The sequence below is a fragment of the Lygodium microphyllum genome, chromosome 21 (assembly GCF_053477565.2).
Source record: "Lygodium microphyllum isolate KBCC chromosome 21, Lygodium_microphyllum_v1.1.10, whole genome shotgun sequence".
NCBI lineage: Eukaryota > Viridiplantae > Streptophyta > Polypodiopsida > Schizaeales > Lygodiaceae > Lygodium > Lygodium microphyllum.
The window spans coordinates 64,202,795-64,229,297 of record NC_141155.1 but is presented as its reverse complement, the minus strand read 5'-3'; positions in this window follow the sequence as shown (position 1 = coordinate 64,229,297).

The window sequence follows — 26,503 nt, the reverse complement described above, 5'->3', positions numbered from 1 at the left end:
TACATCAAATAATCATTCCACTTGCAAGTCCATAGATCATTTTCGTGCCCCTCTATTCCTTTTCGAATAACGTCTTATGGGTGTTAACTTTCCCTCATGAATCATTACAAGGAAGATCTATCTAAAAATGGGACATGCCATTAATCTTTCCATGCCTAGTAAAAAGGTGTACCTCAATAATTTCAACCTTGTAATGAGGTAACAGTCGTCCTAGGCTCGTCGCTTTTGAATGCACAAAAGGAAACTTACTAATAAGGTCCTGCAAATGCATAGACACCTTATGCTCTTTTCATTAACTCCATTGAACGTACCAATGATCAATTTCCATATCTTAGGCTATCTCTAATAAATGTTCAAATAGCCAACTCATTTTCCAATTACATTTAACTTGACTAGTTGCATTTGACATGCATGAGTGCCTCCTAATCCATGAAGTTATCGTGATTAATTCAATACTTCTGTGTGGAATCCAAATAGATAGAACCTGGACTTGTGGACTCGGGGAGATATCCACTTGTATACTTGGAGATGAACCTCCCGCAGTCGCACCTTGTGATCTTTTTGGGGCCATCGTAGGCGTGGATTCAGCTTCTGATTTGCCTTTGTGGTCTACGAATTGACTTGCCTCGGAATGCAGCCTCCAGATCTTGCCCTTCTCCCTCATACGTACAAGATCCCTTTTTGAAGTACGGATCCTTGAAAAAAGGAAATACCGGCTTGTGGGATTTGGCTTATGGAAGGCCTTAGGGATTGGAACTTGGGCTTTTTGCAGAAGAGCTGTGGAAAAAAAATGAAACTTAATAAAGGCTTGCGGGAATTGGGGCTTTCTCGAGCAAGCTTGTGGGAATTGAAGCTTGTTATGGGAAGGAACTCTTGCGAATGGGCCTTGCAAGAATGGGGCTTTAGAGTTCTTCTTCTCCTTCCCAAAAATCCTAGGCCCAGCCTTGTGGGTGATTGATGGGGAGGCTCGTAGGCTACCCCTTCTTCTCTTCAAAGTCCGGCTAAGGGCTTGTGGGTGTTGCAAAGGGAAAGGGTTTAAAAGAAACCCATGGGGGTAATATGGACTTGTGTGGGAAAATCCATGGGAAAAGACCTTTAAAAAAAAAAACCGGGGCTAATATGGATTTGCGGTGGTTCCAATAGGAAGGGGGCTTAGAGAAGCCCCCTTAGAAGCTTCCAAGAGAAGCTTCTAAGAAGCTTCTGTCAGCACGTCCCAGGGGGGGGGAGTCGAATTCCAGGCGGCGGCGGACTGGGCAGTCAGGCGGGCGGCTGGCGGACTGAGGTGCAGCGTTTCCTTCCTTGCCTCCCACAGCCCGTCCTCCCTCCTCTCACGCCTTCTGCCGCATTGTCCTCCTTCATGTCCGTCTTCTGCCGCCATCTCCTCCCTCTCACGCTTCCTTTTCCCAGCATGACCCCTCCTCCAGCACGTCCGGCCCCTCCAGCACGTCGACCCTTCACGGCAGCCTTCCGCCCACAGCCGTCCCTCCTCCACACGGCCACCTCCCTCACACGTCCGGCACCCCTCACGGCCCCTTCATCACCGTGGCCTTCCACAGCCTTCTGTCCCTGTTTCCCCCCCCCAAGAGGGGGTTCTTATAGTCCAAGGGAAAGAGGGCCTCCACACACGTGGAGGACTCCTCCTCATGCATATCCGTCCCACTCCTCCTTGGCCATTCCTCCCCACACTCCCTCTCCTCCAGCCATGCATCGGCTGGGGGAGGGGATAATAATTTAAAAAAAATTGCAATTACCTTATCCTCTTGACCTCTTCCCAAGAGGCTGTTTTCCCGCAGCTATGCCGGTTTGAATCCCCGATTCATTTTCCTAAGGTGGAGTGTCTCCATTTCCCGCGTGTGGTTATAGATTAGCTGCTGGCACTAGTGATAATCTTTGCGCGAGATCTACACGACGTGCGGGAAGTCAATATTTACGGCACGCGGTACGCGGAAATATTACATTCTCTCCCCCTTAGAAGAATCGAGATGTCCTCATCTCGAGATAAACTGGGGATATCGAGATTGAGAGAGCTTTCATCCATCCAGGTAGCATCCTCCTTGGGATAATCTTTCCACTGGACGAGGCATTCTCTCAAGGTTCTGGATCTCAGTTGTCTCACCCTAGTATCTCAAATCTTGTCCGGCCTTAGTTCAAGGACTCCTTGACTAGGCATTACAATTTGTTGGTCATCAAGTACATGATTTGGGCTAGGTACATACTTCATTCTTCAATAGACTGTTATGGAATACTTTATGAACCTTTAGGTTTTCAGGGAGTTTGCAGTCTATAAACATTAGGTCTTAAGCACTTGAGGATCTTGTATGGTCCACAATACCTTGGACTTAGCTTCCTGCAATCTCCTAAGGATAGAGAACTCTTCCTTGGGCATACGTGAATGAAGACCATGTCTCCTTCCTCAAATATTCTATCTTGACACTTCAAATCCGTGTATGCCTTCTGTTTATCCTTCACAGCTTTGATGTCCCGATAAAGTGAAATCATGAGCTTCGCACAATATCTTCTATTTAAATAACTGGCTTGCTCGTATACATACTCTCATCCTATAGTAGACAAGTCCACTACTGATAGAGAATTCATGATACTTAGCCTCTAGCTTTTGTTCCTGGTCCTTGATAGAGACTTCCCTTAGCATCCTTTGATAGGCTAGATCATGGCATCCTTCCTCTCTAGCTAGCTCAAGTATTAGGTCGTTTGGCATGGACACCTCTGTAGCTAGAGATCTAGCTATTGATAGATTTTGCAAGATTAATGAATTAAGGAATGCCTTGCGATTGAATGCATCAACAACTACATTCTTCTTTCCAGGTCGGTACTTGATCTTAAAATCATATTCCTCCAATACTTCAATCCGTCGACGTTGCCTCATGTTGAACTCGTTCTGGGTAAAAATCCATTTGAGGCTCTTATGATCGGTTACTAGAGTAAACTTGTTACCCAACAGGTAGTGTCTCCAAAGCTTTAGAGCATGGATGACAGCTAATAACTCCAGATTATGCGTGGCATAATTCTTTTCGTGACTCTTCAATTTCCTTGAAGAATATGCTGATGATTTTCCTACATGAGCACATATCTTAAGGCAAGCATGCTAGTATCAGTTACTACCTCTACTCCTTACTGTGGTCTAGAAGTTTTAGGATCGGTGCTGATACCAAACTTTGCTTCAACCTATCGAAGCTAGTTTGTTCGGGAGTTAACCATGCAATGTTTGCTTCTTCAGTAAGTCTTTCAAAGGTGCTGCAATCAAGGCATAGTTTTTTATAAAGATCCTATACCATCTTGTCAATCCAAGAAAGCTGAGTATTTCTTTGACAGTTGTTGGTATTTGGCCATCCTAGAACATTTCTAGCTTAGGCTGGCTCCACTGAGATTCCTTCTACCGATATGATGAATCCCAAATAACCAATCTAATGTTTGAGGAATGCATAATTTCGTCACCTTAGCATACAACTTGTGTGACCTCCTTGTCTCAGAAAAAAAAATCCGAAGTTGGGATTGATGATCTCCTTCCTGTTTAGAATAGACTAAAGTATCGTTGAAGAAGACAAGCACGAAATCATCAAGATATGGTCTAAAAATATCCTACATTAATCTATTGAAGGTGGCAGGTGCATTTGTAAGCCCAAATGACATAACCAAGAATTCAAAGTGTCCATATCTAGTGTTGAAGGCCGTTTTAGGAATATCCTCATCCTTGATCCTGATTTGATAGTAACCTGACCTGAGATAATCTTGGAGAAGATCTTTGCACCTTGAAGGCGATCAAGAAGCTCATCTATTCTAGGGATAGGATACTTGTTCTTGGCTGTTGATTAATTCACTCCACTGTAATCAATACATGGTGAAGTGTTCCATCTTTCTTTTCTGGAACAGTACTGGTGCTTCCCATGGTGAACTGTTAGGACGGATGTAGCCCTAATCTAGTAGTTGCTTGAGTTGTTCCTTCAACTCAATTGCTTCCGATATAGACATTCTATAGGGTCTCTTCGCAATTGGCGCAGCTCCTATTACTAGCTCGATCTCATGATCTACTTCTCTTTGAAGTGGGCGTTTTGTTAACTCTTCAGAAACTACGTCCACGTATTCCTTCAGCCAAGTGACCAATTCACTTTGCTTCTTTATCAATATTCATAGTCAAGACAATCGGGAAAAAGTTTTGTTCCATTCATATCAGCATAGCCCTTTCGGGGTGCAATTATTTCTTGGGCCAATGGAACAAGTTAATACATTAATTCGAGGAGAATAAGATATTATTGCATTCAGCTACAGGAACTGAGTAGTAGTACGGATTGGGGTCATCGATTTTCAGGAATCGATAGTTCATTGGAAGATTAGGGTATCTTTTCCTTTGATATCCATTCTTCTCATGACGTCCCAAAACCTTGATTCGGTCGGCAGAGATTCTTTGAATCACTTCTCCGTACACATACTTATTCTGCTTAACCCTTCGACCTCCAACCTGTAGGGTTGCGTTTGCGTGAGCCTCAACAAAGATGAACAGCTTTACGATCTTCAAATCCTCCATCCACTTGATTCTCTTCAAGTTAATTTGAAGGTACGCAGGTTGATAGGCAGTTATGTAATAGATCCCTGTAACACCCATCCATCTCCATTCCACGTACACAGGTGATGGATTGTAAATGCGATCTAGGATGTTCATCATCTCAACCCTTTGTCGATAATCCGTGGAATGCATCGCGGTCATAAACATGACTTGGAACACTAAGAACTTGTTCCATGCTTCGTAATTCTGGAAGACAGTAATCAAAGTAAGGAAATGTTTGGGTCACAACATTTGCTTTACTTCTTCTTATTAAAATTTCCTAAAAACAAGTCCTTTGTTGGTTTGCTCTGATACCAACTGTAACGTGTCCGCTAGAATCATCCCGGACACGTCTTAGCAGTCCATCGGGAAGGATGTCTAGAAAGCTCCGCCCGGCACTCCCATGGAATGTTACGGGACTTGCGTTCTAGGTCTTCCCGCGTCTGCCACGTAGCGGAAGTATCCTGGCCGTTCCCACTTAGGATCGACCTGAATTTGGGTTTTCCTGTTTGGTCATTATCTAGCAACAACTAGCGTCAGACCCGAGCGAACTACTTTACGCAGAAGCGCCCGGTCTGAAGCGGATTCACGCTGCACTTGGTTCAAGGAGAATGGGAAACGAGAGGGATGCAAGGCTCGACCTCTCTGCCATAAGGCATAGTCCCATTCCGTTCCCCTAAAACAGCGTAAATCGGGTAGGATGTAACACTAGGTCATCGTCCTCGTTATTCGCTTTGATGCTGAAGATCAACCTGCTGTTCGTCGAAGACCTTGAGAAAAGTTCCCAGCTAACCGGGACCACCCATCCATAGGACGGACCCATGGTCCATCCTCCGCACTTTCCTCGGTTTGTTTTAGTTATGTAATTACCTACCACATTAGTTTGACATATACAAACAGCTTCTTTGATTAACCCTGTTATGCACCGGTTCCTTCACGTAATCTTATCACAGGACATAAAGAAAACAATGCCAAGCAACTTCTTTATTATCATTTTATCCTTTTATCTTTGAAATACAAGGAGTTCCCGCCTGTAGGCGTATTCATAATCCGCCCGAAGGCTATCCAGTAATCCACCAGGGATCACTAATCCAAGTTTCCGCCCGTAGACTAGTATGCGGGCCTCGAGATCCAATCCCGAGTCACGTTAGTCTCTTGTGCAGGGCCCGGAAGGCGAGGGATTTACAGCCAGATCCCCCCCTGGCACCCAAGCGTCCTCCTGCTCCAAGTAGAACTCAACGGAGAGACCTCTCGCGGCGGGTTCGGTCCACGTTCCCGGCGCGGCTAACAACCCCCTTGGTTAGGGTCAGGCAGGCAGTCGGGGGTAACTGAAGCTGCCTCTCCCTTCAGGCTTCAACCTGAAGTATTTAGATATATTTTCGTCCTTTAGTTCATTGAGCAAACAATGCAAACAGTGCTTTCCAAACTGTTACAAGCACAATCAATTTCCAGTGGTCGTTTAGCTGGCAAACTGTTAAGGAGTGACTCCTTTTCTCCGAAAGCAACCCGCATTCGATCCGGAATCAATTGCAACTTGGCAAGATTCCTATCATTCTTGGGTTAGGGTCATACCCTACCAATACTTTAGGTTTTGTTGTGGTAGGTTCCAGCGACCATGTCGCTTTATTTTATTGTCTGGTCATTTGCTTCAAGGCAAATACCTAATTTTCCTTTTCCTTGGCAGTTATCCCCCAAGAAAAGTGAGTAACAGGATGATTACTCATCCTCTTGTAAGTTAAATTTTTTCAATAACTTGCCAACCTCATTTCGAGAGATGACAAAACTCTCTTGTGGCCAAATCTCAAGTCTATACGATGTTGCAACCTTTTTGCACATGCGTTACATCATTCCACGGGATCATTCTACCCAATTGCTTAGCGTTTTCCGGTCACGGAATTTACCTCCAGCCGAGTGGCAGGGTTTTAGGGTATCCTCCAACCCATTCCTAATTATGTTGGCCCATGGTCCTAGAAATAGGCAACTCCGTCGGAGTTTCATCATTTTGAACGAATGATCCTTAGGATAAAACCTTAGATCATTTCATGCATGAGCATCCAATTGCTTCGACATTTCGTGAACGTGTGTAAGATCTTTAGATTTGCGGGTTTTGTCCTGGCAACCAGTGTAAAACTAGGTCGAATTATTATTGCACTAAACCCTAGTTAACACTTGGGATACCTAACATATCGACTCAATCATGCCCATATGAATCCTTGTGGTTTAGGTGACCTAATCAACTCAATAAACTTGTCTTGCGTCAAGGATGATCCTTTCCTCAAGGTAATAAACTAAATCTAATGGAGAACAATAGTTACAACTGCACCAATACGCGTAAACATGCGATTTATTGCTTCCACGCATCACATGGTTCACAATAACCCTATCCTTCCTTGGTAAGGTAAAAATGCCTGATAATCCGAACACTAACTTCCCTAGGTCCTACTAGGACTTACATCAAATAATCATTCCACTTGCAAGTCCATAGATCATTTTCGTGCCCCTCTATTCCTTTTCGAATAACGTCTTATGGGTGTTAACTTTCCCTCATGAATCATTACAAGGAAGATCTATCTAAAAATGGGACATGCCATTAATCTTTCCATGCCTAGTAAAAAGGTGTACCTCAATAATTTCAACCTTGTAATGAGGTAACAGTCGTCCTAGGCTCGTCGCTTTTGAATGCACAAAAGGAAACTTACTAATAAGGTCCTGCAAATGCATAGACACCTTATGCTCTTTTCATTAACTCCATTGAACGTACCAATGATCAATTTCCATATCTTAGGCTATCTCTAATAAATGTTCAAATAGCCAACTCATTTTCCAATTGCATTTAACTTGACTAGTTGCATTTGACATGCATGAGTGCCTCCTAATCCATGAAGTTATCGTGATTAATTCAATACTTCTGTGTGGAATTCAAATAGATAAAACCTGGACTTGTGGACTCGGGGAGATATCCACTTGTATACTTGGAGATGAACCTCCCGCAGTCGCACCTTGTGATCTTTTTGGGGCCATCGTAGGCGTGGATTCGGCTTCTGATTTGCCTTTGTGGTCTACGAATTGACTTGCCTCGGAATGCAGCCTCCAGATCTTGCCCTTCTCCCTCATACGTTCAAGATCCCTTTTTGAAGTACGGATCCTTGAAAAAAGGAAATACCGGCTTGTGGGATTTGGCTTATGGAAGGCCTTAGGGATTGGAACTTGGGCTTTTTGCAGAAGAGCTGTGGAAAAAAAATGAAACTTAATAAAGGCTTGCGGGAATTGGGGCTTTCTCGAGCAAGCTTGTGGGAATTGAAGCTTGTTATGGGAAGGAACTCTTGCGAATGGGCCTTGCAAGAATGGGGCTTTAGAGTTCTTCTTCTCCTTCCCAAAAATCCTAGGCCCAGCCTTGTGGGTGATTGGTGGGGAGGCTCGTAGGCTACCCCTTCTTCTCTTCAAAGTCTGGCTAAGGGCTTGTGGGTGTTGCAAAGGGAAAGGGTTTAAAAGAAACCCATGGGGGTAATATGGACTTGTGTGGGAAAATCCATGGGAAAAGACCTTTAAAAAAAAAAACCGGGGCTAATATGGATTTGCGGTGGTTCCAATAGGAAGGGGGCTTAGAGAAGCCCCCTTAGAAGCTTCCAAGAGAAGCTTCTAAGAAGCTTCTGTCAGCACGTCCCAGGGGGGGGGAGTCGAATTCCAGGCGGTGGCGGACTGGGCAGTCAGGCGGGCGGCTGGCAGACTGAGGTGCAGCGTTTCCTTCCTTGCCTCCCACAGCCCGTCCTCCCTCCTCTCACGCCTTCTGCCGCATTGTCCTCCTTCATGTCCGTCTTCTGCCACCATCTCCTCCCTCTCACGCTTCCTTTCCCCAGCATGACCCCTCCTCCAGCACGTCCGGCCCCTCCAGCACGTCGACCCTTCACGGCAGCCTTCCGCCCACAGCCGTCCCTCCTCCACACGGCCACCTCCCTCACACGTCCGGCACCCCTCACGGCCCCTTCATCACCGTGGCCTTCCACAGCCTTCTGTCCCTGTTTCCCCCCCCCAAGAGGGGGTTCTTATAGTCCAAGGGAAAGAGGGCCTCCACACACGTGGAGGACTCCTCCTCATGCATATCCGTCCCACTCCTCCTTGGCCATTCCTCCCCACACTCCCTCTCCTCCAGCCATGCATCGGCTGGGGGAGGGGATAATAATTTAAAAAAATTTGCAATTACCTTATCCTCTTGACCTCTTCCCAAGAGGCTGTTTTCCCGCGGCTATGCGGGTTTGAATCCCCGATTCATTTTCCTAAGGTGGAGTGTCTCCATTTCCCGCGTGTGGTTATAGATTAGCTGCTGGCACTAGTGATAATCTTTGCGCGAGATCTACACGACGTGCGGGAAGTCAATATTTACGGCATGCGGTACGCGAAAATATTACATATATCCTATTCTTAACAATTTTTATTTGCATGATCGACTTAAAATCGAATTAAAGCCAAGAACAAAAAAACCTGGCTTTGAGGTGAGATATCCACATGGATACCGGGGGATGACCCTCCCGCAGCTACACCTTGGACTTTCTTCGGCGGCATCGTAGTTCGAATGTGAGATAGTATTTTCCTCTTTCTTCTGGAATTCCATCGTCTTCTCCTTCCTTCCCTTTCTTTTGTCTTTTTCCCACTCTTCCTCCTTCACTCCTTCTTTTCACTCCCTCTACTTTCCCTCCCTATCCTTTTTTTTTCTCACGGCTATTTTTCCCTTACGGGATACCATCTGAGGCCATGATGATGGTTTGGATTTTTAGGTTCGGGGGAAAATAATAATGGGGATACGGGGGATTAGGAAGAAAGCTTAGGGAGTTGTGGGAAAATGAGAGTTATGAGGGGGGGTTGAAGAATGGTTAAAAGGGTTATAAGGGGGTTAAAAAAGGGTTAGGGGAATTAAAACCGGGGTTAAGTCCCCAAAGTCTAAGGGAGGGCTTAAGGGGAAAAGGGAATTAAAAAATCCTAGGGGGGAGGTTTAAAACCGGGGAAAGGAAAAAAAAGGACTTTAGAGGGATTAAACCGGGGGGGGGGGGAGGGAGGAAAACAAAGGGGGTTTAGGGGGGAATTAAACGCGGGGTGGGGGGGGAGGGGGGAAACAAAGGGGGTTTAGGGGGGAATTAAACCCTGGGGGGGAGGGGGGGAAACAAAGGGTTTAGAAAAAAACATAAGGGGGGGGTGAAAGGGGGCTAAGAAGGTTCTTTAGAAACTTCCCCCCAGGAAGCTTCTAAAGCTTCCACATGGGAGGGGGGAAGCTTATTAGGCAGACTACGGCGGCGTGTTGACGGAATGGGCAGATTGCGATGGTAGGGGGCGATGTGATGGAGCCCAAATGGCGATGCCTGCTGCACTGGAGGATAATTCGTAGCGTCTCGAGACGGCGTATAAATGGCAGACAGACTGAAGTGGCTCACGGCCCTCTCCCAGCAGCGCCCCACTTCCTGCTCCATGGTAGCCACCTCACACTCTATGGCAACGGAGACAGCAGTCTCAGGCTTTTCCCCCTCATGCTCAGCGACGACGGCCTCAGGATGCACAGGTGGAAAGGCAATCACATCCATCCTTATTGCAGGGCGGATGAGCATGTGGGGACCTCCCTCCTACACAACGATAGCAGACGGTTCCCCTCTCAGCTTCGTCCCCTTCGATTTAAATAGGGGAGGGGAGGGGGATCTTCCCTCCCTGTGTGTCATCACGCATGTCCCCTCCTCAATCAAAGCTCCACCAAGGAGCTTAGTTGCTCCTTCTTTTTCCCTCCCCCTCCAGCTTGTCAGTTGGCTGGAGGGATAAGGGGGGGAATTTAAAAAAAAATTCATTTATCCCATTTTTTTATATATTCATTTGAGACAGGTTCACACACGTGCTTTTATAAGCGAATCGGAATATTACAGAAATATGCACTAGCGCCTCAAACACCAACCAACCTTCGGCCATGCTACCTTCTAGCCGAGCTCGTTGTCGCACAAAGCCTTTTAGGGTTTTCATGAAGCTCTCCAAGAAGAACATCCATCGCGTATGGACAGGTCCAGCAATCTCCACTTCATCCACAAGATGCACAAGAAGGTGGATTTGTATCGTAAGCATGCTGGTGGGCAGGTATTTTTCAAAGAGACAGACTGTCTCACTGCTCCCCGCCTCGTGGATTCAATAGAGGACATCTTAATCTCCTTCTATGAGATCCATTGCACCAAAGACGATAACCTATAAATGGCCCCGCATATTTTTGGAGTAAGACATCTTGTGATCGCGATCGATAGTACAAACTGCCACAAATGAGAAAGCATTATGAATAATGGCTACATTCCAAATAGCAAAATGCCCACGCTAATTACAATCCATTCGTAGTACAAACCTGACATATCTTATACTAGTCATGGAATTTTAGCCCTGATAATTGGTCGTCTTTAGAAAATGCGGACTTGAGAGAATGCATCATACCTGTCGGAGTGCAGATAGACCTGATTACTTGCTTCACAATGCGCTCTTCTTTAGTTGACAAAACCCAAGGAGCGTGAGGAAGTTGCACGCGACCATCAGCACTCGACTGCGGCCAAAGCGCCTCCATCTTACCTACCTCCTTCAAATCCATTCGTGCCCCTATAGTGTCTCTCTTTCCTATGATGTGGTCCCATAACAAGCTGCCCACATTCTTGAAAATATGCATGGGATCCAACAAGTGGTTGACCTATAAGTGGGTCCAATATGGCAACTCGTAGAAAATTGAGAACCACCGCATTCCATTTGGATGTGATTCCGCGTGGACCATTTTCAGCTCGTATCAGCTTGTGGTGTTCATACGTGTTGGAGGTCGTCCAAGGAAACCTTCCCTCAGTTCATGATCCTTCGGCAAGAAAGCAACGTGTCCTTGATATACCATCTTCTTTATGGTTCTGACCTTTGGGAGTCTAACTGTGGCCCGCACAATGGACATGCATGATAACTTGAGGTAACCAGACTTGTTCCAACACCATAACCTAGTGAATACTTGGTTTAACGAGATAAAATAGGCTTGCTCACCTGAGCACTATCCCAATCCCGAAAAGTCATGCATCGTCCACATGAGAATGGCTCGAATATTGGCTGATTGCCGACCATCGCGCCTGCTCATATCTTGCACGGTGACCCCCTCCTCCCACAAAATCTTAAGCTCATCGACTAATGGACAAAGATACACGTCCATATTTTTTACTTTGTAGCGGCCTGGGACGAGCAAGCTAAGGATGAGATGTCCTTTCTTCGTAGAAAGCCATGGAGGGATATTGTAGTTGACAAGGACCATAAGCCACACACTGTAAGAAGTTGAGCGCAGATCGAATGGGTTCTCCTCTCCCTCTCATTCCTCTTCCTCCCTCTCTCTTTTTTTCTCTCCTCTCTCTCTCATTCCTCTCCCTCCCTTGCCCTCTCTCATTCCTTTTTCTCTCTGCTCTCTCTCTCTCATTTCCTTTTTCTCTCTCCTCTCCCTCTCTCATTTCCTCTTCCTCTCTCATTCTCTCTCCTCTCCCTCTCTCATTTCCTCTCCCTCCCTCACCCTCACCCTCTCTTTCTCTCTTTTCCTATTAGGTATAATGATATTTCTCTTTTTCTCTCTCCTCTCTCTTTCTCATTTCCTTTTCTCTCTCTACTCTCCCTCTCATTCCTCTCCCTCCCTCTCTCTTTTTCTCTCTCCTCTCTCTCTCATTCCTTTTTCTCTCTTCTCTCCCTCTCTCATTTCCTTTTCTCTCTCCTCTCTCTCTCTCATTCCTTCCCTCCCTCTCTCTTTTTCTCTCTCCTCTCTCTCTCATTCCTCTCCCTCCCTTGCCCTCTCTCATTTCTTTTTCTCTCTCCTCTCTCTCCCATTCCCTTTTTCTCTCTCCTCTTCCTCTCTCATTTTCTCTCCCTCCCTCGCCCTCACCCTCTCTTTCTCTCTTTCCCTATTAGGTTTAATGGTTTTTCTCTCTTTTTCTCTCTCCTCTCTCTCTCTCATTTTTTTCTCTCTCCTCTCCCTCTCTCATTTTGTTTTCTCTCTTCCTCTCCCTCTGTCATTTCCTCTCCCTTTCTTGCCCTCACCCTCTCCTTCTATATCTCTTTCCCTATTAGGTTTAATGATTTTTCTCTCTTTTGCTCTCTCCTCTCTTTCTCTCTCTCATTTTTTCTTCTCTCTCCTCTCCCTCTCTCATTTACCTTTCTCTCTTTCTCTCCCTCTCTCATTTCCTGTCCCTTCTTCACCCTGACCCTCTCTTTTTCTCTTTCTCTATTAATTTTAATAATTTTTTCTCTTTTTATCTCTCCTCTCCCTCTCTCATTTCCTCTCCCTCCCTCGCCCTCACCCTCACCCTCACCCGTACCCCCTCTTGTTCTTTTTGCCTATTATGTTTAACATCTTATCTCTTTTTCTCTCTCCTCTCATTCTCTCTTTTTCTCTCTCTCCTCTCCCTCTCTCATTTCCTTTTGCTCTCTTCCTCTCCTTCTCTCATTTCTTCTCTCTCCCTCTCCCTCTCTCATTTCCCTATTATGTTTTCGTCTCTCCCCCCTCTCCCTCTCCCTCTCCCTCTCCTTCTCTCATTTTCTCTCTCTTCCTCCCCCTCCCTCTCTCATTTCCTCTCCTCCTCCCTCTCCCTCTCTTTAATTTCCCTCTCTTTTTTCCTCTCCCTCTCCCTCATTTCTTCTCCCTTTCTCATTACATACAAATTATACAAAAAATAAATAAAAAAGAGAGAATACACTCTCCCTCTCTCTCTTCCTCTCTTTCTCTCTCATTTCCTCCCCGTCCCTCTCCCATTTCCTCCCTCTCCCTCTCTTTAATTTCACTCTCTTTCTCTTTCTCCCTCTCCCTCTCCCTCATTTCTTCTCCCTCTCACATTATATACAAATTATACAAAAATTAAATAAATAAGAGAGAGAATGTACTCTCCCTCTCTCTCATTCTCTCATTTCATCCCCCTTCCTCTTCCATTTCCTCCCTCTCACTCTCCCTTCCTCCCCCTCTCCCTCCCTCCCCCATTTCCTCCCTCTCCCTCTCTTTCTCTCTCATTTCCTCTCCCTCTCTCAATATATATACACAAATTATAAAAGCAAAAGGGAGAGGGAGAGAGAATGCACTCTCCCTCCCTGTCCCTCTCTCATTTCCTCCCCATCCCTTTCCCTCTCCCTCTCTTTCTCTTTATCTCCCTCTCTCGTTTTCTCCCCCCCCTCTCCCTCTCTTTCTCTCCCTCTCTCTCCCCCTCTCATTTCATCCCCCTCCCTCTTCCATTTCCTCCCTCTCCCTCTCCCTCTCCCTCTCTTTCTCTCTCATTTCCTCTCCCTCTCTCAATATATATATACAAATTATAAAAATAAAAGGGAGAGGGAGAGAGATAATGCACTCTCCCTCCCTCTCCCTCTCTCATTTCCTCCCTCTCCCTCTCCCTCTCTTTCTCTTTCTCTTTCTCTTTCTCTTTCTCTTTCTCTCCCTCTCTCATTTCCTCCCCCTCCCCCTCCCTCTCCCTCTCTTTCTATTTCTCTTTCTTTTTCTGTCCCTCTCTCTTTCTCTTTATCTCCCTCCCTCTCCCTCTCCCTCTCTTTCTCTCTCATTTCCTCTCCTAAACAAGCAAAAGAAAAAGAGAATTAAACCCTAAACAAGCAAAAGAAGGAGAGAATGGACTCACCGATGAGATATGGCGAGGGTTTGGTGGCTCCTCTTCGCGATGAAGGCTCCTCCTCTCCTTCGCGAACGACGGCGGCGACTGCGGCGGTAGTGGCAAGCCTTCTTCCTCTCCCTCTCTCACGACGGTCGCTCTCTCTCTTGCTCTCCCTCTCAAAACGATCGATGAAAATGCACGAAATGAACCCACGCTCGGTTTCGGCCTTTTTTTTTTCCCCGTGGGGCGTTACCTGCATCGCTACCTGCCGTTGCTATAGGTTTAAATCCTTGTAGTGAGGGAGGGAGAGAGAGACATTAAACATAATAGGAAAATGAGAGAGGGAGAGGGAGAGGGAGAGGGAGGGAGACATTAAACATAATAGGGAAATGAGAGAGGGAGAGGGAGGGAGAAGAAATGAGAGAAGGAGAGGAAGAGAGCAAAAAGAAATGAGAGAGGGAAAGGAGAGAGAAAAAAATGAGAGAATGAGAGGAGAGAGAAAAAGAGAGAAAAGATGGTAAACATAATTAAAAAAAGAGAAATAGAGGGTGTGGGTGAGGGTGAGGGTGAGGGTGAGGCAGGGAGAGGAAATGAGAGAGGGAGAGGAAGAGAGAAAAGGAAATGAGAGAGGGAGAGGAGAGAGAAAAATAAATGAGAGAGAGAGAGAGGATAGAGAAAAAGAGAGAAAAATCATTAAACCTAATAGGGAAAGAGAGAAAGAGAGGGTCAGGGTGAGGGAGGGAGAGGAAATGAGAGAGGGAGAGAAAGAGAGAAAAGGAAATGAGAGAAGGAGAGGAGAGAGAAAAAATGAGAGAGGGAAAGGAGAGAGAAAAAGAGATAAAAATAATTAAACCTAATAGAGAAAGAGAGAAAAAGAGGGTGAGGGTAAGAGAGGGAGAGAAAGAGAGAAAAGGAATTGAGAGAGGGAGAGAAGAGGGAAAAAAATGAGAGAGGGAGAGGAGAGAGAAAAAGAGAAAAATCATTAAACCTAATAGGGAAAGAGAAAAAGAGAGGGTGAGGGTGAGGGAGGGAAAGAAAATGAGAGAGGGAGAGAAAGAGAGAAAAGTAAATATGACCTTATAATAAGCTCATCCTAGGCTCATAGGGGTTACGCCGATCCTCAACAAACCTAAGGGATATATGGCTAGAGAGCCTTAGCATACTTGTGCCTCCTAGCATAATGTTCTTCCTGCAAAGAGACCTCTCATACATGGGGCTTGTCCTAGCCTCCCCCATGCAAGTATACAACGAAGGCAATCAGCCTATCAGTATGAAAAACATTCATTTTTCATAATGTAAATCCAAAAATAACTTTGGATATTCCATAAAAATCAATCTCTTCTTAAAAAGACAAATACAAAAAACTAAAACAACATCAGTCATATGCTTCGCAAAACTAAAACAACATCACCACAAGATCTCTTAGGAAACTCATCTTCAAGTATCAATTTTAATTAATAAATATAATATAAAATCACTTACAAGGAAGGATACTCTTTTATCATTAACCTTATTTTTTCCTTAGAATAGTCTTAGGAACAAATTTATGCTCTAACAAGCATATATTTGAGCATAATAACTATTTTAAGGTTTATTCCACGAGTAGTAGTAGTATATATGCAACCATCAAACTAGAGAACATTCTTTGGTATCTCTAGAGATCCCAATCTCATGCCCTCATAGAGATTGTAGTGTGCAATAGTGTGGAGAGAAGGTTGGTGAGTTATAAATGGTAAAGGAGAATTCTATTTATGATGGAGAGAAGATGAGGTGAATCGCCAATCCTATTCTTAGTGAGTGCAACCTACCCACAATATGGCATCCATGCCTGATTGAAATCAATAAGACTTTGAAATCCTACCTCGAGTATTATAACTATTGTTTTATGGTGGATTTTCTTGCCATAATTCAATGTCAATTTGTGCTTGTGTTTTCCACGGTGTGTTGACTATGGGTGTCAAACGCTCTAGTCAGATCTCTCTCTCTTTCTCCTCTCTCTTCTCTCAACTCTTGTCTCTCTCTTCATCTCTTTATAAGTAGTCGTAGTCGTAGTCGTAGTGGTGGTCATGGTCGTGGTCGTGGTCATAGTCATGGTCGTAGTTGTGATCGTGGTCGTGGTCGTCGTAGTTGTAGTCGTGGTCATGATCATGGTTGTGGTCATAGTCGTAGTCCCAGTCGTATTCATAGTCATGGTTGTGGTCGTGGTCATGGTCATGGTCGTGGTCGTGGTCATGGTCGTAGTCGTGGTCGTGGTCGTCGTAGTCGTGGTCGTGGTTGTGGTTGTGGTCACGGTCATAGTCGTAGTCGTGGTCATAGTTGTAGTTGTAGTCGTGGTGGTGGTGGTGGTGATGGTGGTTGTAGTCGTAGTTGTGGTCCTGGTCCTGGTCGTAGTCGTGGTCATGGTCGTGGTCATGGTCATGGTCATGGTCGTGGTCATAGTCATAGTCGTAACGTAGAAAAAGAGAGAGAGATGGAAGGAGAGGATAACAATTTAAGAAAGAAAACAAAAGAGAGAGATGGAAGGAGAGGATAACAATTTAAGAAAAAAAGAATGATAATAAAAACAAATTGTTTGTCGTAACGTAGACAAAATGGAAAATGATGAAGGTCCTGTTGTTCAAGATCGCGAGGCGTATCTTAATCAGCGTGTTCCATGTCCTTGCTCTCAATGCAAGCTGGCAATTAGATGTCGATTGTCTAAAGAACATGTACAAGGATTTGGCAAGTTTCAATCTGAGATCATTGATCAAGCGATTGCAAGTTCTCAGCAAACGGTAAGAAAAGTTAATATCAACCATGCATTGTACTCGCAAGCTAATTGAATGCCATATATAATAAGATTGGGTATGGCTAGCAAATTTTCTTTCCAGAGAGGTGATGTCTCATCCCAAGGAGGAGTGCACCCTTTGTGGCCAATTAGAAGAGTTCGTGGGCGTACGATGGATGAAGTGCATGAGCCAATCCACCACTTGCAAGGCCAATCTATACCGTCAATGCCATAGGAGACATGCAGCCTTCCAGACCTACCTACAATCTTGGAGCCTGAGATGGAGGCAATAATTGATGCATTGATTCCCATGGATGTCAAGACTTCTCATCCGCTTAGAGAGAAAGCACCATTATAGTGTGTGGCCTATAGTCCTTGTCAACTACAATATCCCTCCATGGCTTTCTAAGAAGAAAGGACATCTCATCCTTAGCTTACTCATCCTCGGCTGCTACAAAGTTAAAATAATGGATGTGTATCTTTGACCGTTAGTCGATGAGCTTAAGATTTTGTGAGAGGAGGGGGTCACCGTGCAAGATATGAGCAAGCGCGATGGTCGACGGTCTACCAATTTTCGAGCCATTCTCATATGGACGATGCATGACTTTTCGGGATTCAGAGAGTGGTCAGGTGGATAGGCCTCCGTTCTCCTTGGTAATATCTATATTTTATCTCGTTCAAGCTTGTATTCACTAGGTTGTGGTGTTGGAACATGTCTGGTTACCTTAGGTTATCATGCATGTCCATTGTGCGGGCCATAGTTAGACTCCGGAAGGTCACGAACCATGAAGAAGATGATATATCAAGGATACACCGCTTTCTTGCCATAGGATCATGAACTCAGGGAAGGTTTTCTTGGACGACCTCCAACACGTATGAACACCGCAAGCTGGTACGAGCTGAAAATGGTCCACGTTGAGTCACACATCCAAACGGAATGCGACGGTTCTCAGTTTTCTACAAGTTGCCATATTGGATGCACTTATAGGTCAACCACTTGTTGGATCCCATGCATATTTTCAAGAATGTGGGCAGCTTGCTATGGGACCACATCACAGGAAAGAGAGACACTATAGGGGCAATAATGGATTTGAAGGAGGTAGGTAAGATGGAGGTGCTTTGGCCGCAGTCGAGTGCTGATGGTCGCGTGTAGCTACCTCACGATCCTTGGGTTTTGTCCACTAAAGAAGAGCGCATTGTGAAGCAAGTAGTCAAGTCTATTCGCACTCCAATGGGTATGATGCGTTCTCTCAGGTCTGCATTTTCTAAAGAAGACCAATTATCAGGGCTAAAATCCCATGACTAGCATAAGATATGTCAGATTTGTACTACGAATGGATTGTAATTGGTGTGCACATTTTGCTATTTTGAGTGTAGCCATTATTCATAATGCTTTCTCATTTGTGGCAGTTTGTATTACCGATCGCGATCGCAGGATGTCTTACTCCAGAAATACGCGGGGCTATTTATAGGTTGTCGACTTTGGTGCAATGGATCTCACAGAAGGAGATTAAGATGTCCTCTATTGAATCTGCGAGGCAGGGAGCAGTGTAGACAGTCTGTCTCTTTGAGAAATACCTGCCCACCAGCATGCTCACGATACAAATCCACCTTCTTGTGCATCTTGTAGATGAAGTGGAGATTACTGGACCTATCTATATGCAATGGATATTCTTCTTGGAGCGCTTCATGAAAACCCTAAAAATCTTTGTGCGACAATGAGCTCGGCCAGAAGATAGCATGGCTGAAGCATGGTTGGTGTCTAAGGCACTAGTGCATATTTCACAATGGCTACCAACGGTGGATCCAGATAACAAAATATTATGGTCGTCGCTGAAGGACGATGATAGACTAACTGGAGATGTGGTGGTTGGAAATGGGGTAGAAAAAAGAATGGATGCTACAATGGAGGAGAAGGTGAATCGCTTTTGTATGTTGTACCATGCCTCTATGGAGACGTGGCTCTCCAAGTACCAGATCGCTAGGCAAGATTGAGAGAAAGCGGGATCTCAATTTTGACGTAGTATGCATCATCAACCGATTTGATATCTCGAGGGCATGGAGGAGATGCCATGGTTCATGTCAATGCAATGGTTGCATAGAGCTTTGACCTCAGTGTCTCACAAAGGGGCAGAGGCGTCAATGGAGGAGTGGTAATTCTCGAGGGGATGTAGTCCAAAGGTGATGAGGTGTTTAGGATTTGTCGTATTTATATTTTATATGTGACATCTAATTTGAGTGTTTCAATGTACAATACAAAATATATAGTGCAGCGTGGTCACACGGACGACATTTTCGCGTGGAGCGTATTGACAAAATGTGCTCCACAATGAACTGTGGTATTATGGCAAGGTTCGAGTAAGAGAGCCGGCGACGAGCAATGGATCCAAACACGATTATAGATGAGATGGAGTATTTTGGGAACTTTGGAAACTTGCAAAGTATTATTACGGTGGATTATCGTAGCTTCTCCATGATACTATTTGGTGTGTAGTGGTTCAAAGTGGTATTTGAAGGAGCTGGAGAAACAGTTCGACAAGGTCTATCTGGATTTCTCGAAATAGATTTCGAAAAAAAGTGGAAGGATTTGCATGACACTTTTGTGTTGCCGGCCCATTGTGAACATGTGCATGGACTCATTTGTTTGTTAATTGTATTACAACATGGTACATGTCACAATAGTTTAAACTCTCTTGTACGTGTTTGTGAACATGCAATCTTCTATCCAAAACCTTGACAGCCTCGATGGTGGTATGTTATACCTTCAACTCCCCGAAGTGCGAGAGTATATGATCAAAGCGATGTTCCGAGCATAGATGAAGACAATATGCAAATAGAGGGCTCGATATTGCAAGGGGTGGAGGCCACCGAAAGCTTGGAGCCAGCATCGGCTAACAATGATGGAAATACAGGAGTCTAAGAATTCTTTGAGAATGAGGTGAACTCATCCTTTTGTGGTGCCATGTCTATTGACCTTCTAATATATGTGGAGTTGTGTCAAGAGATTGACATGGGACCATAGGATACTTCATATTCGGTGCATCCACTTACTCAATTCGTTGACCAATCGCTTATAAGGGTACATAAGATATGCATTTTAAGTGAGATATTTTTTTAAGGATTTATATTATTGTGGTTTGTATGATTTGAATTGATTATTCTAACATCATTTTTTGTCTGTGCAGGTGAAATTTTTCAGGATGAGTCAAGGGATGAGTGATGAGGAGTTTCAAGATATCTTCACACGCATGTCTTTAGACGAGATCGTGAGATTCAGAGACATGGCAGACCAAGAGCTGTCTCGGACATCGTCAGGCTGCTCTACTAAATCTACTTTAGCACGATCGGATGCTTCAGCTTCGAGCAGACGAGGTCGACGCTCCAAACTTGGGCTAGAGGGAGGGAGTGCTTCAAGGTCAGGGGGATGCTGTAGAGATACAGAGGCAATGAGCCCGCGATCGGCACAGGATATAGGTGCGACTCCTCGCTCTCGTGGCGGTTCCAAGGAGTGTGGCTCAGGCTCAGGAGGATGCTATGGAGGCATGGATTCGGTGTCTCCATCTCGTTGTTCAACTGGAGTTGTGTCACCTCTAGGATTTGTTACACCTGTGGGGACGTCTACTCCAGTTACTCCAGCTTTCGCTCAGCCGTCTACAGGTGGCACCCCTATGGGTGCCACTCCGACAGATATTACCCCGACCGGTACACCGGATACACAGGAGTCTCCGGCATATGTCCAGGAGCGTGGACGCAGATGGGAGAGGACTCATCTTAGGCACATCCCAAGGGGATATGCATATCTAGTCGATGACAGGTCAAGAGCCATCATCATGAATGATGAGGGGAGAAGGGTGATGGCTCACATGAGAGAGTTGTGCCAACAAGTTTTTCGGCAGAGCGTTTTAGATCATTGGAATAACATATCGGAGGGGAGCAAGGACTACATAGTAGCATCCTTACATGAGGATTTTTTGGTTTCAGCCTTAGTAGATAGATTTTCTACGGGATGGATGATGGATTGCATGCATGAATATATGTCACATAGATGATCGGATGCACGCAAGGCACTCAAGAGTGGGGCTACAAACCCCGAGTGGTCAGACACGGACGACTGGCGCCGACTAAGGGAGGAGACTACAAATTCTCCAAGATGTTGGACTCAATAGCACGAGGCGGCGAGGGCACGACTCGAGGCTGGAGTGGTCCATCATCTTGGGAGTGGCGACCACACGACATATTTGGAGGACTTTGTAAGTTTTTATTTTATTTTGCTTGTTTAGTTTTCTGCAATATCCTTTGTACTGAAAATCATGTTTCTAATAGTTAGTCTTTTGTTTTCTTTACAGCACTCCATTACAAATGGTGATCCAATCGGCCTTGAGACTTGATATGCAAAGAGGCACGGTCTCAACACATTGATTGACCAATTGTATAAACGCGGCGGCCCTATAAGTCACTCATTTTTCTTGTTTGTAGTTACCATGTTTAATTAGAATGCATTATTGTATGGTGAACTAATATGTTGTTATTTCTTTTTTTGCAGAGTCCGTTCGATGCTCCTTTGCAGTAGAATGAGCTTTCGGATGGAGAGGATATATAGCTCGCCCTTGAATCCCTAGAGCTCACACACCTTTCTTTTTTGGTCACCTGATCTGTGTAGACATTTTCTATGTGTTAGTGATATCTTGTCATGATTATACCAATCGCTTTCATTATGCGATCATGTATTTATCTCATGTATCAGTGTTATGATTTCAGTATACTTTGTTTTTTTTTTACACGAGCATTGTACACAGTGCAGAAACTATTTTCTGTGGCCCAAATAAAGCATATAGTGTTATATGCAAGCTGCCCTACCACAAATTTTTTTAATTCCTTGTTATCCTCGATATTAGCATCACAAATTTAATGCTCGTGTCGTTATTGGCATCGTTATTATCATCACAGATCGTTCAGTATCACCGTCCTTATTGGCGTCGGTATCAGCATCACAGATATCGACATCAATACCGATGCTTTCAAAGAGTTTATTGTTCATAATATAAATCATGGGATTCTTATGAACACATAAGAGCTTCACTGGAAGTTATATAAGGAATTTGTATACAAAATTCAGTCATTGTTACCCAATAACCAACTTAGTTACATAAGTTCTTTTGTATTTAGCATATAATTTTCAGTTGTACCATGTATATTGATGAAAAATAAGTCTATGGGAACCTACAACTTGGTCAGCTAGAAGTAATTGAAAGTCTGCAAGATAAATCACATTGATTCAAGTGCAAAATTATGGTTAGAACTTAAGAAAAATGCCAAAATTCCACTAGGTTCACGGGGGACCTGAAGTAACATACTAATGTGACCAGTAAGTGACCTGAGTAGGTCAAAAAGTGACCTGGGCTTGAGCAGGAAGTAGCCCGCATTTTTCGACACAAAATGCGGGCTGCATAGCCTGACTGCAATCAACTGGAGAGAACTGAAGCCATGGTGCATGCTTTGGAGCATGCAAACTGGAGATTAACAGTAGTAGCTGAAGATGAAGATGCAAACACGATGAGAGCTACACTTATCTGTCCATTTGGTTTGATGAAAATGCATGGTATGACAGTCTATAAAAGGGGGAAATCTGAGAAAAAGTATTCAGCCTGCTTTTATGTACGTCTTCTCTCATTTTTTCTACCTTATTCATGGTCCAATGAAGCCCGACTTGTACCCAAGTACTTGAGTGACTTTGGGCCAAGCAAAGGGTGAGGATTTTGAAGGTGTATGGGCTGTTATGGGCTGAAATAACTAGTCATAAACAGGGCAGCCCACTGTTCTTGTCCTTTTTTATGAGCAAACAAGAGATTTATGTGGTTGTAATAGAAGAAAATGACCTCCTTTCATCAGGAGTTTACTCATTAATGATTAGAGGATCTTATTCATGAGTTTATGCACTCTTTTTGAGCTTGATTATGGGCTGGAATTTTTTTTAAAAAAACAGGGCTGAAGTAAACATTATGCTTCTTCAATGCATTTCATGTACCATTGGCCCAAATCTTAAATGTATTTGAAGTCTACCAACATAATACTTGTTCCCTAGAGTTGAAATCCATCTATGTAATTGAAATAAAAGCCATTCAAGCTTGCATTTGATATTCATATTTGGATTAAGAATCTGAGTATACCCTTTATGTTATGGATTATGTATCCAAAGGCATTTGATGTAATCAAGATAGAGTTATTTATTCCATTCATGTATGCTTAATACATAGAAAAAGCTTGAATTCTTCTTCCACATCTAAAGCATTTCTAAAACCCGGATCTTGTTAAACCCCAATCTTTTTCCCTTTCCTGAACTTTGAATCCCATACTCCTCTTTTGCATTAAGCCCCGGTGGTAGACCTACAACCCTTAACACGACGACAATGGTGAACCCGACGTGAAGGTCCGCTGCAGAAGAAGAAGTCCAATGGGAGAGTCATCAAGTTCGGGAGGAGATGCCTTGCAACAGTTGGTTCCTCTGATGCAAGAAAGCCAACAACAACAATTGCAATTGCAGCAGCAGTTGCAATCGCAACAACAATGGAGACAAGAAGAAGAGCGGATTGATGCTGCTGCCATTAAAGCTTTGGAAGTAGTTGGGCAAGAGCTCAAGCAATTTAATGGGCAAAATGTTTCCTCTTTTATCTGCCTCTATACTGACAAGATGGTCTTCTTTGGAGTTCCTCAACATGCCTGGAGCCTTATTTTGTCCGTCTGGCGGTGCATGGTCTCCAGTACCGAATTCATGGTCTTTTCCAAAAAGACCCGGGATGGTCCGTGTTCAAGAAGCCTCTTTGAGAAGAATTTTTTCTTAAAGATTCTGGCCTTATGACAAAGAAAGTTTTCACTGAATGGGTTGAAAGGCCCAATAAGGGTCTAACCGCAAAACTGCTCTTCATCGAGAATTTGAATTGCTCAACTAGATCCTGACGATCAACAAGGTATGGAAAGCCAGAAGATTGAATTATTTATAAAGGCTGCTGATCCTTTCCTTCAAGAGAAGCTAACTGATCGACTTGAAGATCCTGACTCTGAGACGGGATTGAAGACTGCTTGGAGTGATGTCACTGAAGTAGTTAATATGATTGCTCGAAGAGAGTGGTTGCGCCTAAGATGGGGATCAACCCCTGCAACAATTGAATCCATGAAGGAGCCTGTTCCTGTTTCTCGACCTCCTGTCTCTATGGCCGAGCAACCAAGAAATTCTGCTGTTCCATCTCCAAAGAAGGATGTCATGGACGAGTTAATTAAAAGTATGCGGGATCTCCATCTTAATCTAATAGAGATTAATTCCAAAGTGGAAAAGCTTGATATGAAAGTGGAAGAAAGGGGATAGTCAACTGCCCAAAGGCCTGTACGAGAAGGCTTCAAAAGACATTGTATCTAGTGTGATAGACTGCAGCGTGACAAGAGGGAGTGCAGTGCATTCCATGAAGTTGAAGCACAAAAATTAGTCTTTTGGAAGGATGGTAAAATTCATGCAACTGAAACCGGGCTTCCTCTAGAGCCAAACTTCGACAACAGTGGCATGAAGAAAAGATTGGAGGATTTGGCAACAAGAACAGCCTATGCAACTGTTGATGCAGCAACCTTTGGGCTGCAAATTGAGCCAACTAATGAAATTGTTAAAGCATGTAAAACTAATGCAAAATCTAAAGTGTGGATGCAGGCCTTGGATCGCATGGAGCAAGGCAAGGCAACCAAAGACGATTTAACCACAGCCAGTCAATGCATCCGAGGAAGAACTAGTTGGACCGAGCCTGTTGATTCATTTTCAGCTTTTGCCCGGTTAGCTAAAATTAATAATCATGAAGCCATGATAGAAGAAAAGAGAAGAAGAGATGAAGATGTTGTCGGTCCTTCTTCTTCAGGGCCAACTAAACGCGTGACAAGAAGTAAACCAAACCAACAGAAAGCTACTGAAAATCCATCATCGCCAGAGCTTGATATGGGAGATGCTCCTCAAGCAAAGAAGACAGAAGGAAAAAGAAAAAGTAAACATCCCAGTTACAAGTTGCAGTCAAACATAGAGACCGCAATGAATCTTAAACGGATCCTAGATAAAAGGATTCTTGGAAGTAGAATTGAATTTACATTAGGTGAAATTCTCAGAATTGCAAAACGAGGATTTCATGATGTAATAATTGATGTAATTAAAAGAAAAAGACAATATGTTGGTGAGGAAACTAAAGAATCTATGCATGCTTTTTTGCAAGCACTTCATGTGTATTTGCAGGATGAAGAGAAGCTGAAAACTCAAGGGATTCGATTGGAGGCAATCAAAGAATTGATTGCAGCCATAGAAGCCAAAGATGAAGACATCTATGAAGTAGAAACTGAAGAAGCCATTATGGTGGGGACTTCTCAATCTAAAGTGTAGCCCATGCTTAAGAAATAAGCTCATCTTCACAACAGGCAAGAAGAAAGTGATGCTCACTTCATTCCTAGTAGTCACTACTCCCGTACCCATTGGGCAAGGGCGACTACTGAAACTGTTGTATAAATCGGTGAAAAAGAGACTCCATGCATTGCCCTTATAGACCATGGTTCCAAGATTAATGTTATGTCAAGAAGTCTCTATGAGAATGGTGGATGGCCCATTGATGTGGACCCAGGATGGCACATGAAGGCAGCCAATAACTCTTTTGGCGATCTTTATGGAGCATGTCCTTATGTACAAGTTACTATTCGTAATGTAAAAGATGAATTTCATTTCTTTGTTCAAGATTCCTGTAGCTATCCTATCATTCTTGGACAACCGTTTATTTCTGAGTCTCGTTTAGATACAAAGGCCCTTGATGATGGTTCATCGGATAAGAAGTAAGGATAATGACAAAGCTGTCTAATTCTTGACTGTATGTGTAAATCATCACCAGAATAGGGATCGGTTGAGAGATCATCCTGTTCCTCCTAATGCCCGAGAATTTAAGGGTTTTCGGGTAGCGCTGCTATGAGTGGAGGCTATGGCAGTGCATCATGTCATAAAAAAGTGTCTCCACATATAAAGGAGGCAAGGCCAAAAGCTGACTTGCAGTTTTTTACAGCCAATAGTGTGGGCTGTTGTAAACAGTTTTCAGCCATGAATAGGGCTGAAAGAAAGTATTTGTGTCATATGAAACAAGAGCTAAAGCAAATTGATGTTTTACCTAAAGATGAAGAAATTTCAGGTCTATTTTATGGGCTGAATTATAATGATACAATGGCTGAAATTTATACAGCCGTTCATGCAGAAAACCAAGCTGAAAATCAGTTCATACGGGTATGTACATTGGATATGTATGACATAATTCAAGAATTTGCAGATTATGAAGCTTTTGGATAGCCAAGCAAGGATGAAGTAAGAGTAGAAACAAAGTATAAAACAGTTGATAAAAAGGTCAAGCCGGTGGCTACTCCTCTACCACCTGAAAGCAAAGGACTAGCAGAAAGGGTATCCAAACAGCCAAGCCTTCCAGATCCTAAAGATAGTGGTCACCAATTTACAACAGAAAGTTTATAAAAGATGAAAATTGGTGAAGACTCATGGCAAAGCTTTTTCATTTCAGCAAC